This window comes from Gigantopelta aegis, chromosome 3 (assembly GCF_016097555.1).
Source record: "Gigantopelta aegis isolate Gae_Host chromosome 3, Gae_host_genome, whole genome shotgun sequence".
Classification (NCBI taxonomy): domain Eukaryota; kingdom Metazoa; phylum Mollusca; class Gastropoda; order Neomphalida; family Peltospiridae; genus Gigantopelta; species Gigantopelta aegis.
In genome coordinates this window covers 76,401,119-76,416,827 of record NC_054701.1, presented here as the reverse complement: position 1 = coordinate 76,416,827, position 15,709 = coordinate 76,401,119, and the positions used below count along the sequence as shown (strand labels likewise).

At 39.0% G+C, this 15,709-nt stretch overlaps 1 protein-coding gene across 2 annotated transcripts in view; it reads right to left on the bottom strand.

The window, feature by feature from the left end:
• The window catches only part of LOC121369094 (MIP-related peptides-like), a 78,444-nt gene extending 70,189 nt beyond the window's left edge, over nt 1–8,255 (bottom strand). The window contains exon 1 of one of the 2 annotated variants that reach the window (XM_041493944.1): nt 8,091–8,255. The gene's annotated coding sequence lies outside the window, so the exon portion shown is untranslated. The remainder of the gene's footprint in view (nt 1–8,090) is intronic. The other variant, XM_041493943.1, reaches the window with a different exon arrangement.
• Nucleotides 8,256–15,709: the final 7,454 nt, after the last annotated feature.

Sequence of the window (15,709 nt, the reverse complement as noted above, 5' to 3'; positions counted from 1 at the left end):
CTAATGGCACCACTAGAAGACATTTACTAATTAGCCATTAACTATTGGATGTCAAACATTTGGTATTTTGTGATACGCAGACGTCGGAGAATAACCATTATAGTCCGTCCCACTGAGAACATCTTTTTATGCTATGGAATTTACTACAACATATTTAGTTCTGAGCCAATTAATTTGTAAATAGCACTCAAAAATAGAATATTTATGTTATTTCCAAAACACTTTTACGTTTCGTCTTACATCAAACCAAAGTGAAATTATTAAAACAAAAACATCTTCATAGAATGATGGGACGGACTATAGATTAATTTTTCCATTCGCAGCTAGGGATCTTTATTATCCATTTTCCAACAGACAGGACAGCACATACGACGACCTATGATTAATCAATCTGGTTGGGATGGGGGAAACACATCACTAGGGAAGTTAAAGGAGTTTGATCCTACGATCCATACAACCTCGGGCCATTAGCTAGATCCCGCCGCACCCTTGTTGAACACCTATAACTGAAGAGTTAAGTGCGCAAGCTGACCGCCAGGTTTCCCCGCAAGTTGAAGTGATCATTCTCTGTGGGAAGTCAACATGCTTTACTCGGTGTTATCTGATTCCACACACACCCTTATCAAGCAATGACGTCAACGGATTTCGTTCTAGGTTTTCACCGGCTCGGGATTGTTCGGAAGTTTGCGCACATAAAGGAAACTTGAGAGAGGAAAAACGCCTACACCAACGTGTGCTGTCTAAGATCCCATCTGTGAGCATAAGAACTCGTGTAGGAGACGATAGGCAAACAAAAAACATTCTAAAAGCATACCATTTATCAATTGCTAAACAACAGTTAAAATGTCTGATTGATTCAACACACGCAGCCATTATAACGCAGATAATAGTTACAATTTCTGATTGATTCAACACACCCAACCATTAAAACGTAGACAGCAGTCAAGATTTCTGATTGATTTATCACACTCACTATTATAACGTACGCCTCCTACCCTGGCTAAACTGAAACCGAAACTAATAAATGAATAATAAAGGTTTATTATGTGAAGCATGGGGCTCGTATTCAGATTGTTGACAATCATACGTCAAACAGGTAATTATAGCTATCCTATCCAGAGACAGTTCCAGATATGGCTGCATGGGATGGGTGGTTTTGTAGGAGGAAGTATTTCCCGATACCCACATAACCATTAACATTAATTTTTTATCACAAAGATACAGCTCATGGAACATTAATATAAGTGCCGCCCCCTACTCATTCCATTACATCATACGAATTTCTAGAACAGGCCTACATTGTTAGATACGAAAAGTCGAAAAGTCGAAATAACTCTTTGGGTAAGACGGCTTAGTCATATATTATCCCCACCCTTCTAAATCCACCACTGGAATCGCCGGTTTAATAATTATGAAATTGAATTTGCCGTCGTCATTTTATTATTAAGGACATGGTAGCACAGATAGACATAGGTAAATTAAGGGATGAGGGTGGGGGTCACGGGGTCCTATGACCTCCTCGCCCGTTTGAAGTGTCCCTCTTATTGATTTTTGTGTGTTTTGTAAGTTCATCATCAACAATACATGTAACACTAAATTGCCTTGAAAACGCTTATTCAGGTATCTTTATTTCACAATTTTTCGGCGAACTCCCCTACTGATCCCACTCCATTTGGGAGCTCAAAGACACGTTTCACAAAGCGATCTTATGCACTAAGTTGATCTTAGTGCTAAGATCGCTTCGTGGAACAGGGCCTAGCTCATTTTCCCTTCAACACACTTAGAATTTGGTGATACCCCCCCCCCCCCCCACCCCCAACAAAATCTTTGATCCTAACCTGGACAGATGGTTTTAAAAAAGGGAATATTAATTATTGCAATATGCCTTTAATTGTAGTGGTAGTTTTACGAAATTATCTTTCAGCTTGAAATTACAATTTCTCACCAAAACCATGAATTTATATGTAATATTTCCCTCTAGCTAAAGACAAGTTCAGCTTAAGTTATTTTTATTTTAAATCTAAATCTAAAAACAACAGATTTAGAAGTAACCTCCAGCTTGATGTCATATGAAGGGATTTTCAGACCGCGGGCATTTAGTTAAAATTGATGACATGAACAAAAAGAGAAGAATAATAAAATAGAAAAAATATTGCATGGCCCAGAATAACTGCATACTGTAAAATTATTAGCAGCAGTTAAAAAAAGTAATTTTGACATCCCAGTAATGGCAGTAAGAAGCCTTAATGTATATAATTATTATTATTATCCTCAGAGCCTTTATTCATCACCTTACTTTGTTTTCTTTTTTTATATTATGTAGCCCAGTGGTAAAGCGCTCGCTTGATGCACGGTCGGTTTGGGATTGATCCCCGTCAGTGGGCTCATTGGGCTATTTCTCGCTCCAGCCTGTGCACGACGACTGGTACATCAAAGACCGTAGTAAGTGCTATCCTGTCTATGTCTATGTCATAAAAGATCCCTTGCTGCTGATCGAAAAAAGTAGCCCATATGTCCGACGCCATATAACCGTAAATAAAATGTGTTGAGTGCGTCGTTAAATAAAACATTTCCTTCCTTCTTTTACATTAACCATATGGGAAAAAGAATACGACTGCATTATATTTAAAATGTATTGATATTAGTACCATGGTAGAGGCACTGGAACCTATTCAAGTCTCCGTATTCTGTTTGTTTTGCCTCCCGTTAGAAAAGCATTACAATTGTTTGCCAGCTACACCTACACGATTACAACAGGGGTATAAACCTCTTATTTCATTTTACTAATATATACTGAACAGTAAAAGAAACGGGAATATTTTAACATATATATGTATATTCCCCCCTTAGTTTATTCCATAAATAGACTGTTAAAATGAACTTCAAATATTCACAAAACATTCATTATTGTAACAGACAAAAAAATTATTAGTGAGATTCAAATTGAATAATTTAAAATAAATTTAAAGAAAACTAAAATTACTATTTGCGTTTTATTCTTCAGTATACTCTTGTCTTTGTACATAGATAATGAAATAAACATTCATAGATTAAAGGTATTTAATATTTCTCCTCAAAGGGATGGAATATTTTTGAGTGAAATGACGATAAAATGTATTAATCTATTCACCAGGTATACACCAAAACAATATAAAATGTTAAAAGTATGTAATAGAAGCCGTGGCGATAACGGATCTGTCATTAGCCTATTCGGTACCATATATCTTTACACAACTGCCGCAATACCCATTCAAAGCGAAGTTATGATATAATCGCAAGGGTACGACTCTCCGTCTCTCTATTTATAAGCAAATACTTCCGCACTAGGCCAAACATTCTTAAATTAAAACAACTCTTTACGTCTCCAAAAGTGTCTCTTTTTTAAAAACACAAATATGTATTTTTATAGATACTATTAATTCTGTACTTAAAGATATTTTGAAACGTAGATATTTCAAAATATTGCACATGTACCAGTAACCACGCTATATATAAGATGTTATAATATGATACACAACGCTACAGTTGCCAGTCTATTGTATTATACTATTTTTGCATTTGTCATGTTGCATTACTACAGCCTGTGCTTTTGCTACAAATACAGCCTGTGCTTTTGCTACAAATACAGCCTGTGCTTTTGCTACAAATACAGCCTGTGCTTTCGCTACAAATACAGCCTGTGCTTTTGCTACAAATACAGCCTGTGCTTTTGCTACAAATACAGCCTGTGCTTTCGCTACAACGGCGAGCGTCATCTATAGGAGGACTGCCACTCGTTTAGCGCCCGCCAGTACAGGCGTCAAAATCCTTTTCTACAACTTCTGTAAACAAAGAGATGTCAGAATGTGCACACGGATGTGTATCTGGAATATTATTTCAAGTAAGGAACTGTAAGTATTTTACAGAAATATTACTCAAATTATTCTGAGGCGAAGTACATTTAATCACATGTGACGTACTGTACATTTAAGTTAGTAGTACTGTGATGGGAATTTACGTCAACAGGTTTTCAGAATTATCATCGACGAGTTGCTGTTGGTGCAGATCATGAATGCATCCCATTTAAGACAGAGAGAACTTAATTACCTATACATTACATTTTATTGCTTAATTTTGGGTCAATGAAAGATAAACATAGATTAAATCAAACATCTAACTTCAGATGTCTGGATACCACGTTTTCGGACACCAAAAGTCCAAATCTTCCCTTCCGAGAATACTAAGGTTCTCTACCACCGCCCAACAGCCATCCTACCCACTACAAAATAACAGTTTCTACGATCCTCTGAGAACCTTATTCACGCATGTAGAAAACATTACTGAATCAGAATGTAGATTATTGCATCAAATCTGTGAGATCACACCATCACAATCCTAGGACTGGCTTGGCCAAAACACCACTCGGAGATTCGCAAGCTTTACGGTAGGATTTTAAACATAACCACTCTGAAGTGTGTTTATGAGGGCAAACGTCCACTTCTTAATAAGTTGAGAAAATATTTCCACGTTCACATACAACTGATGTTTAGGTACGCCGATCTGGTCCTATCCAGTGGCACACAACACAACTCTGGGACAAGAACAGAGCGTAACAAATTGGCGTAAAAAGAACCTACTTCAGCTACACATGTTCCAAAAGAATATTTTGTGTATCTTTTATAGGCACTTTTCCAAAGAATGGACAGAACATACTACGTTGAATATAACAGTCTAGACGTCGAACGCTGATTGGAAGTTAGAACGGATAATAATTCAATGCGTCAACATAGAACAACGGTGTTTTATGCCGTGTTCGTACTACCGATGAATCACGCCCCACTCAGTGCCATACCACTGCTATATCAAAGGCCATGGTATGTGGTGTCCTGCCTGTGAAAATTGCCTATAAACGATCCCTTACTGTTAATGGAAAACAAAATGTAGCGGGTTTCACCTACCATGACTTCGTGTCAGAAATGACCAAATGTCTGACATCCAAAAGGCGATTATTGATATATCAATATGCTCTAATGGTGTCGTTAAAGAATCAAACTGTAATATATTTACCACGAGGAAAGAATAGGACTGTTTTTCAACACTTTAGCACATTCCGAGCCAACTGTTTGACTGAATTTGGTTAATTGGATTCACATTTCAGCGGAAGTCTCGTAGCCGAGTATGTGAGTGGATATGTATGAATATTTGTGTTATTTTTATTTGTAAATTTTATGTACATGTGCAATATGGAGTTTCACGAATAAAAAGATTTAAAAAACCCCCATCGTGAACTGTTAAACGCCCTGCCAATCGATGTTGTTGGTTCTAATCCTACTTGTTGACATTGTGTCTTTTTAAATATTAAACTATAACAATGTTTTTATTTAACATACAGTTGGCGTAGAGTAAACGACAGAAAACATGCTTCAGCCACATAAACTACTCCTATCAACAAGTTTGTTTTGTTTAACGACACCACTAGAGCACATTGATTATTTACCATCGGCTACTGGATGTCAAACATTTGGTCATTTTCTAAGTAATGTTAACATTGGCATCCACAAATGGGATGTACTACTGGGTGAATTCAATACACGATGCCTTCCACTGATTGGCATCAATCCGACGATCCACTGTACCTTAGACGTAAGCTGCATCACTGAAATGTGTCCCACCGTTTCTATCATCAAAGATCGTATGGACCGGCCTCGGTGGCGTCGTGGTTAGGCCATCGGTCTACAGGCTGGTAGGTAATGGGTTCGGATCCCAGTCGAGGCATGGGATTTTTAATCCAGATACCGACTCCAAACCCCGAGTGAGTGCTCCGCAACTGGTTCAACAAAGGCCATGGTTTGTGCTATCCTGCCTGTGGGAAGCGCAAATAAAAGATCCCTTGCTGCTAATCGAAAAGAGTAGCACATGTAGTGGGGACAGCGGATTTCCTCTCAAAAATCTATGTGGTCCTTAACCATATGTCTGACGCCATATAACCGTACAATAAAATGTGTTGAGTGCGTCGTTAAATAAAACATTCCTTTCTTTCTTTTCAAAGATCGTAAATAACTGAAGTGGGTTTTTTCTGTGTATCAAATGAGCAAAAAACGTTATCCCGTAATGGATAATTTTACCATTAATAATAATCAGTTTAAAATTTAATTTAGTAATGACACTGGTACTAGATGTATTTCGTGCTGGCTGACACAGCGACCATTAGGCCATGATTAGCAGTACTAATTCTGCTGCGAGCTATTTCAGATTAATCTCTATGAGCGTTTATTTGCCGTGCCACATGATGTTGAATCGATGATGTTTTTTGTTCCGTTTCGGTCGCTCATCCGGAAAAAGGTATTTGAGTGTAGTGTAACGTCTTCCTTCTAGGTTGGAAAACAACATATTTTCCTCGTTAAGCTGTGAGCGAGACGTAACCCAGTGGTAAAGCGCTCGCTTGATGCGCGGTCGGTTTGGGATCGATCCCCGTCAGTGGGCCCATTGGGCTATTTCTCGCTCCAGCCAGTGCACCACGAATGATACATCAAGCCGTGGTATGTGCTATCCTGTCTATGGGATGGTGCGTATAAAAGAGCCCTTGCTGCTAATCGAAAAGAGTAGCCCATGAAGTGGCGACAGCGGGTTTCCTCTCTCAATACCAGTGTGGTCCTTAACCATATGTCTGACGCCATATAACCGAAATAAAATGTGTTGAGTGCGTCGTTAAATAAAACATTTCCTTCCTTCGTTAAGCTGTCTTCAGAAAGTTTCCTTTAGTCGTATGGCAAAACACTCGCTGGTGGTTCTATAGGATGAAAGTTTGTAGTAGTCCTGTAGTAAAGCATTCGCCTGTCTTGCCAAAGGATCGATTTTCCTAAACAGACCCATGAGGGTCCCCCCCCCCACCCCGAGTACAACCTGTACAGCAACACTGGTGCCAACGATGTTGTCTTGTTTGTGAAAACATATTTAAATCAGATCGACAGAAGAGTTATCGTAGAACGAAGAGTCAAAGAGACGTTTCAGCAAATTGTAATCATTGTAAACACTCATGAATCGGATTCTCTATTATCATTGCGCTAGTGCATGGTGTAACCAAAATAATGAGTTTATTCCACCCCATTGATAACAGTCACCATAAACAAACCTTGCCAGATCTAAACGGAAGAACCATTCGTGTTGGCATCGAACACTTTAGACAAACCATCAAAATTACCATGAGCCGATTTTTCAAAGTCTGTTTTTACATATATTTACAATGCTAAAAGACCTCGTTTAAGAAATGGAATTCGTAAATTCCGCCCCAGATGTTTAGCTCTAGTATTTCGGTAATCAAACAAACATTCCTTCTTTCTCAATTTTATTTTTACAAGCAAATAAAGACAACTAAAAGACGGCTAAGTGCAATGATGGCAAAGCGTAGACAGTTTGAGGCAAATTTTGTCTATTATTTTGTATATATATTTTATTCTCAATTATAAGAAGCTCATTGTTAAATAATATAACGTATACATTTGTGAATAATATTTTGTTAACAGTTGTATGTGAAGTACACCAAAAGTACATCCTGCTATTTATATAACACACTCTACTAAACGACAAAGATGAATAATATCACTTTCGTTTTAATTATTTAAATAAACTTTTGTACTGACTTTTTTTATATATGCAGTTAAAGACGGAACGAAACTTCAGTTATTGAAGGCACGCACATATATGCTTTTACATTCTAAACATGTATATAAAGTGTCAAATCGTCAAATGTAAATAATTAAATAAATTAACTGACTGACTAACTGACCGACCGAATCAATGAATAAATAAATAAATAAAAAAATAATATCCTCCTCTCCACACCACTCTCGATCTAAAAGCACTGCATGAAAACTATAAAAAAAAACGAACGTAAATCAATTGACCTTTAAAATAGATGTTCATTTCAAATGCATTTTAAATAAAAACCCCAACATCATGCATTAAACGGTTATTTACATAACTAACAAGCAAACATGTGCTATTTTCTACACAAATTATACACACAAAGTTATCCACAGTTGAACGAAATCTGTAACCTGAAAAAAAAATAAAAAAAATGAAAGAGATATATATTTTTTTAAATAACTCACCTTTTCTCACTCACAAGGTAGCGCCTTATTGGTTCCCAAATAACGAAACTGGCGAGAGTTTGGTTTAGAGAAAGAGAGAAAAAAGTCCCTTCTATGTGTTCCAGAGTTTTCTTGCAAAGACCTGCGAGTCAACCTTATCAACCTTTTATATTCACCTGTCCATTGCCGTGATTCCACGTGACGACGTGGGTTTGTGCTAGCTTAATTATGTATTGGAGTTTTAATGGTTGAAGAACGCACTTCGACATCTTGGCGATCAGTGATACGCCGAGCGCTCTATGGCTGGGGACGGCTCGCCGCTGTTAATGAACGGTGAATGACACGCGCGCGCGGAAATCATTGTGCGCGACAAACAGGGAGGAATCAAAGAAGAGAGAGAAAAAAAATAACCGCCAGTGATTTCTGTGTCCGTGCTTCCTTGCATGCATCAGGATGGAGTCAGAACCAGAAGTATTCAAAGGGCGGATCGAGGAAATATTTAAGGGTGGGAAAAAAAGAAAGAAATGTTTTATTTAACGACGCATTCAACACAGTTTATTTACGGTTATGTGGCGTCGGACATATGGTTAAGGACCACACAGATTTTGAGAGGAAACCCGCTGTCGCCACTACATAGGCTACTCTTTCCGATTAGCAGCAAGGGATCTTTTACTTGCGCTTCCCACTGGCAGGATAGCACAAACCATGGCCTTTGTTAAACCAGTTATGGATCACTGGTCAGTGCAAGTGGTTTACACCTACCCATTGAGCCTTGCGGCGCACTCACTCAGGGTTTGGAGTCGGTATCTGGATTAAAAATCCCATGCCTCGACCGGGATCCGAACCCAGTACCTACCAGCCTGTAGACCGATGACCTTACCACGACGCCACCGAGGCCGGTTTAAGGGTGGGAACCAAGTGTTTTAAAGGTAATATGGACCAACTCTCTCTGAAAAGGGGCACTTCAATGAAAAATGTAAACGAATTGTTCAAAGAATTCGAAAGGGGTAATTTAACGTTTTAGGGAGGGGGAAAAGTTCCCCTCGTTCCCTCTCGTGGATCCGCCCTTGGTATTAAAGGACGAATCGCACAGATAGTTTAACTTGATTTATACACCGACTGTATGCATACACGTTCCTCTTTAACAGCTAACGCAACCAGTGCTCCACGACTGGTATATCAGATGCCGTGGTATGTAATGTCCTGACTATAGCAAAAGCATACAAAATACATTTTACAGCGTTATCCTTATGTGTCAGTAGTGGGTTTCCTATCTTTCTCTCTCAAAAGAAAAATGTCGAACTAACCAAGTACGTTTCTAGACAAATTAATCAGATATATACTAATGGAAAGACATCAGGGATGACAGATAGACTAACAACAGGGAATGACCGAAACCAACACCCTTATCGAATACTAAGGATTCACCTTCATTTCATAAACATCCATTTTGTGATATCAAAATTTAAAAAAAAAGTGTTTTCCTCTGTATTAAATGCTTGTGGCATTTTATAAAAAATAATAAAATATTTTAATAACCCCCATCCATGGTTTCAAGGAGTTGACAGCGTTAGGCCTATTCACGCTCAACCCTACATTACTGGGCCCAATTTTACAAAACATCGTACAGGACCGCACCCTGATCAAAATCCGGGGGGGGGGGGGGGGGGGTGCACTACTTTTTATTAAACCCTGAGATGTGTATGCTATTTACAGGAGTAAAAAAAAGAGTGAGATTCTCGGGGGGGGGGGGGGGGGGGGGTACGGCCCTGACGTAAGCCTAGATTAGCACGTAAATGTAAATTTACGACAAAACAGAATTCGTATTACTGTTATAGTACAACAAATACAGTTTTAAGTACACATATTTCATTTTGTTTGGTCATTAAAATGCTCCATCTAACGTAAGGATGTAATTTTCTCTGTGAAATAGATGCCAAACACGTGTAAACCTATGTCTGCTAGTCACAGACGTAAACTTACAATTTTTAGTTAAATAGACTCCTGGGCCCACGTTTACTAAACATCGTAAACCTAGTTTTGCACGTAAACGTAAATCTACGACTAAACCACAATTGTTATTACTGTTATAGTCCAACATATATAGTTAGAAGTACACATATTTCATTTCATCATTAAAATGTCCCGTTTTCCGTAATGTTGTAATTTACTTCGTGAAATAGATGCCGAACACTTGTAAATACATACCCGGTATAACTGCTAGACACAGACGTAAACTTACAATGTTTAGTTAAATAGGCCTCTGGGCCCACTTTTACTAAACATCGTAAACCTAGTTTTGCACGTAAACGTAAATCTACGACTAAACCACAATTGTTATTACTGTTATAGTACAACAAATATACTTAGAAGTACACATATTTCATTTCGTCCTTAAAATGTCCCGTTTTCCGCAGTGATGTAATTTTCTTCGTGAAACAGATGCCGAATACATGTCCGGTATAACTGCTAGTCGCCGATGTAAACTTACGATGTTTTGTGAAATTGGACCCTGGTATTCAGCCCTACATTACATCTTTAAATTATATATACCGATATTACTACGCTAGTCGTGAATTAAATTTGGTCTACAATTTATCATGCCTACCCTTATCTATTCCTCTCTGTACATATATTTTAGCCCATCGTTTGTTGGAGGCATTTGCTAGGTAACTTTGCGCGTGATCCTGCCTTGAAGTTAAAGTTTGTTTTGTTTAACAACACCACTAGAGCGCATTGATTAATTAAACATCGGCTACAGTTGATAATTCTGACACACAGCAAACCCGCTTCATTTTTACATTACCAGCAAGTGATCTTTTATATGCACTTTCCCACAGACAGGACAACACATACCACGGTCTTTGATATACCCCCAATTTGTCCGTCGAGGAGGTTAGATTCTACGAACCATGACACCATCAGGCGATCGCTCTTCCATTAAATTATGTTTATTTGAATTGGACGACATCTCCCATACGTTGTATCAAACACAGTTTATGCTCATTTAGTCTCAAGATAATTTTACGTTTGTTGTAATGTTCTTTTGTTTGTTTTTTTAGTTTTTATTGTTTTTTCTTAGTTTTTTTAATTGTTTTTATTTTATTGTTTTTATCTCGCAGTGACTCAGAGTGTAGAACCATGCGTGTTTGTCATCGATTTTCTCGTTTTGATTATTATTGTTCTGACAACAACTTTCGATGATTTGGCTTTCCGAAATCGTTCATTGGTTATCATGATAATAGTTTCACACGGCATTTGCGAATGATTGCTGTGGCCGGTGGCATGTACGACAGTAAATGGTGATTTCCACGTTTTAAATAAATGATAATAATAATCTAAAGACGTAGTAAGACAGTTTTTATAAAATATATAAATACACAGGCAAAGAGAAGAATATTTGTACCTTGGCACATCGCATAAGACAAGTAGTCACTTTAAAATATGGGGCGGGACGTAGCCCAGTGGTAAAGCGCTGGCTTGATGCGCGGTCGGTTTAGGATCGATCCCTGTCGGTGACCTCATTGGAATATTTCTCGTTCCAGCCAGTGCTCCACAACTGGTATAACAAAGGCCGTGGTATGTACTATTCTGTCTGTGGGATGGTGCATATAAAAGACCCTTTGCTGCTAATCGAAAAGAATAGCCCATGAAGTGGCGACAGCGGGTTTCCTCTCGATATCTGTGTGATCCATAACCATATGTCTGACGACATATAACCGTAAATAAAATGTGTTGAGTGCGTCGTTGAATAAATAATTTCCTTCCTTTAAAATAAAACCGGTCTCGGTGGTGTCGTGGTTAAGCCATCGGAGATAAGGCTTGTAGGTACTGGGTTCGCAGCCCGGTACCGCCTCGCATCCCGAGCGAGTTTTAACAACTCAGTGGGTAGGTGTAGGACCACTACACCGACGTCTCTCTCAATAACCACCAACAACTAACGACTAGCCCACTCTCCTGGCTGCTTGAGGTCACTGACCTAAATTGCCTAGAAACAGCCTTTTCTCCTTTGCATAAAATGCAATTCGAACCCAAAGAAAAGTCACTGGATGTGCCAAAATTAATAAAATATCCCTGATGGCATATTGAATGTACGACTTTGTAGACAAAAGACTGGGCGAAAATCCGTCTCTTGGTGCCAAGTCCCTTTAACGTACTTATCGTACACGTTTTTTAAGTATCCTACTTACTCGACTGGGAACGTCATCTAATTCCCTGCCCAGTCTCTCGACTTTAGCGGGTTTCAGTTTTTAGTCTACTCGCTACTCGCAGAGCAAAAATGGCTCCAGATAATATATATACTGATGGAAAGAAATACGGGATCGCACCAACACAAACAGGAAAGAATGACTGTGACCAGAAGCCTCATTTATACTGTCTGGAAGTTAACGTCGTTACTGACATTAAATCTCACCTTAATGACAATGAATCCCATATTACATCTTTGTACTTTATTCACACATTACGACGTTATTGGTGACTGATATTTGGTCTAAAATACCAAGTGTTCCCTTATTTCTTTCTCTCAGTATATATTACAATTAAAGCTGTCTGGCCAACAGATAACGTTTTTATCGGCTGGAATTACATATTAATTTGGTGTGTTTGTTTCGTTTAACGACACCAGTAGAGCACATTGATTAATTAATCATCGTCTATTGGGTGTCAAACATTTGGTAATTCTGAGTAGTTATATTTTTTTCTAATGTGGTGTGCGTTGGTGTGTGGCTAATTTTTTGGCATGCTTCCAACAGAGAACTGTTCAAGCACGCCTGTCGTGGGCACAGCATCCGACTTTTTTTCCTAATACATCAAGGGATTTTTTGTAATAAGCACTTTCCCCACAGACAGGAAAGTACAAAGTTACCTATTAAATACATTTGTTTGTTTAGAGTATCAGTGTCTGTATAGTCAACGTGTTTGTGATCATCATGGTGCTTACAGTAGCTTTAATGTCTTCATTTTATGTTGAGGGCGGGACGCAGCCGAGTGTTAAAGCACGCGCTTGATGCGCGGTCGGTCTTGGATCGATCCCCGTCCGTTGGCCCACTGGGCTATTTATCGCCACAGCCAGTGCACCACGACTGGTATATCAAAGGCCATGGTATGTGCTATTCTGTTTGTGGGATGGTGCATATAAAAGATCCCTTGCTACTAATGGAAAAATATACTCTATGACTATGTCAAAATTACCATATGTCTGACATCCAATAGTCGATGATTAATAATTAATGTACACTAATGGTGTCGTTAAACAAAACAAACTTCTTTTTTCATTTTAAATGTTCTAATATATAACTATAATGTCGTACATGCGAACATAATTTGGCAAGCAAAATATAGTTTGAGTTATTACAAACATTAGGACAAACAGAAAAATGGATATACACACACTGACACTCTAAACCAGAACAAATACATTTAACATATAATTTTAGTCGCTGAAAAGTAGTGGGAAACGTGTTGCAATGGCACCAAACTCAATCTCAAAGAAATCAATTTGAAATACAAACAAAAATACATAATAGTGTGCCGTATAAAACCTGATCATCATCATCATCATCATCATCATCATCATCACCACCACCATCATCATCATCATCATCATCATTACCGTTATCAGCAATTGACGTTAATGTACCCTACAGAAATTAGAGTCTTAATATTTAAAAACACAAAGCTATTGTGACGGCGGTTTCTTGGTTTGTTATGACAACTGTTCCTTGACCTGCTGTGTTGGCGGTTCTATGACCTATTATGACGGCGGTTCCTTTACCTGTTGTGACGGCGTTTCTTCGACCTGTTGCGACGGCGTTTCTTTGACCTGTTGCGACGACGGTTCCTTGGCCTGATGTGGCGACGGTTCCTTGACCTGTTGCGACGGCGGGTCCTTGGCCTGATGTGGCGACGGTTCCTTGGTCTGTTGTAATGGCGGTTCCTTGACCTATTGTGACGGCGGTTCCTCGACATGTGGCAGCGGTTTGTGGACATGTAGTGACGACGATTTCTTCCTGCTGTGACAACAGTTCCGGCGGTTCCTTTACGTGTTGTGATGACGATTCCTTGAGCTGTTGAGACGGCGGTTCCTTGGCATTTTGTGAATGCGGTTCCTTGGCATGTTGTGACTGCGGTTCCTTGGCATGTTGAGACGGCGGTTCCTCGACCAGTTGTGGCAGCGATTCTTTAGCCTGTAGTGACCGTGGATCCTTGACCTGTTGTAACAATTTTTTTTTCCACATTGTGAAGGCAGTTCCATGACCTTTAGTTATGGCGGTTCTTTCATTAACCCGTTGTGCCAGTGGCTCTTTGACCTATTGTGACGGCAGTTCCTTCCTGTTGTGAAGGCGGTTCATTGACCTGTTGTGACGGTGGTTCTTCCCATTGTGACGGCGGTTCTTTCCTATTGTAACGAAGGTTCTTTCCTGTTCCATGACCTGTTGTAACGTCGGATCGTTCCTAATGTAACGGCGGTTTCTACATACTGTAACTTTATATATGTATGGTTTACATTTGATCGATTTTGCCCTATTTTGGATATGTTACTTTAGAATCAAACCCTGAATGGTATTTAAGCCATTGAAAGCTTCTGCTGCAATTTGTCCCATGTCAGACCGTTTATTTCCTGGACTACATTAAACTTTAATACTTTCTGGTTACTGAAAGAACAACGTGTAATTATATTTTCCATCAGCATACTCCTTTTATGTATGTATGACTTGACTTAAACTCTATTATTAACGTGCTTACATCGAATGAAGATTAACGTATGTCCACCCTGGGCCAAACATCAGGATATGTCAGCGACTGAGACCAGGGCATATCATATATGAACCTATTGCAAATATTGAAATATTTACATTTAACAGATTAACAGAAAGACAAAACAATCGTATCAGAGAAATACCCCCCCCCCCCCCCCCAGTCAAACCCTTCCTTCCTTCCTTATAATAAAAGGAAATCCACAGACTCACCAACAATAAATATTAATGTACTTTCCTCCCCCACGATTTCTTATCTGGAATAACCCCTGATTGAATATTACACGAAATACAACGAATTTAAATAAATCTTCTTATGTTTTTTCTTCTTCTCAGACTTGACACACGTGCTGCTTCTTTTGTATGTAATAAGCTTCCACGGTGTTCTGTGCGGTGTTTACTGCGCTCTGGTGTCCTTGTATAATTTCTCTCTGATCTCAGATATATCCAACTCCTGTTGTTGGCTTTCCATAGCCATGGCTCGGTATAGAAGCCATCGTTGTATATTAGTGTCTTAAACGAGACAGGCTGTCACAAACTAGCATCATCGTGATACGACACAGATCAAATATACGGCGGGGTGGGACACGCAGGTCGTCAAATAATAGACTTTGTGCGCCGAACTGTTTGCCATAAATGACAGTGATGTTAGGCAGATAGGGGTTGTGATTTATTTTTTGGTTCCTATTGGCGAAGCTGCTAGATCTGCACCAGAGTAGACAGGGCTTTAGGTATTAATCTATTTTGTTGTGTGTGTGTTTCTGCTACGTCAGAACTAATGATCGAATGAATGAAGGAGTACTTAGCTACACCCTTCAAGTCTGCTATGTCAGATGTCGGTGTTTAAATCTAAGATTTGGTTTCCAGTTTTATTGTCCAATC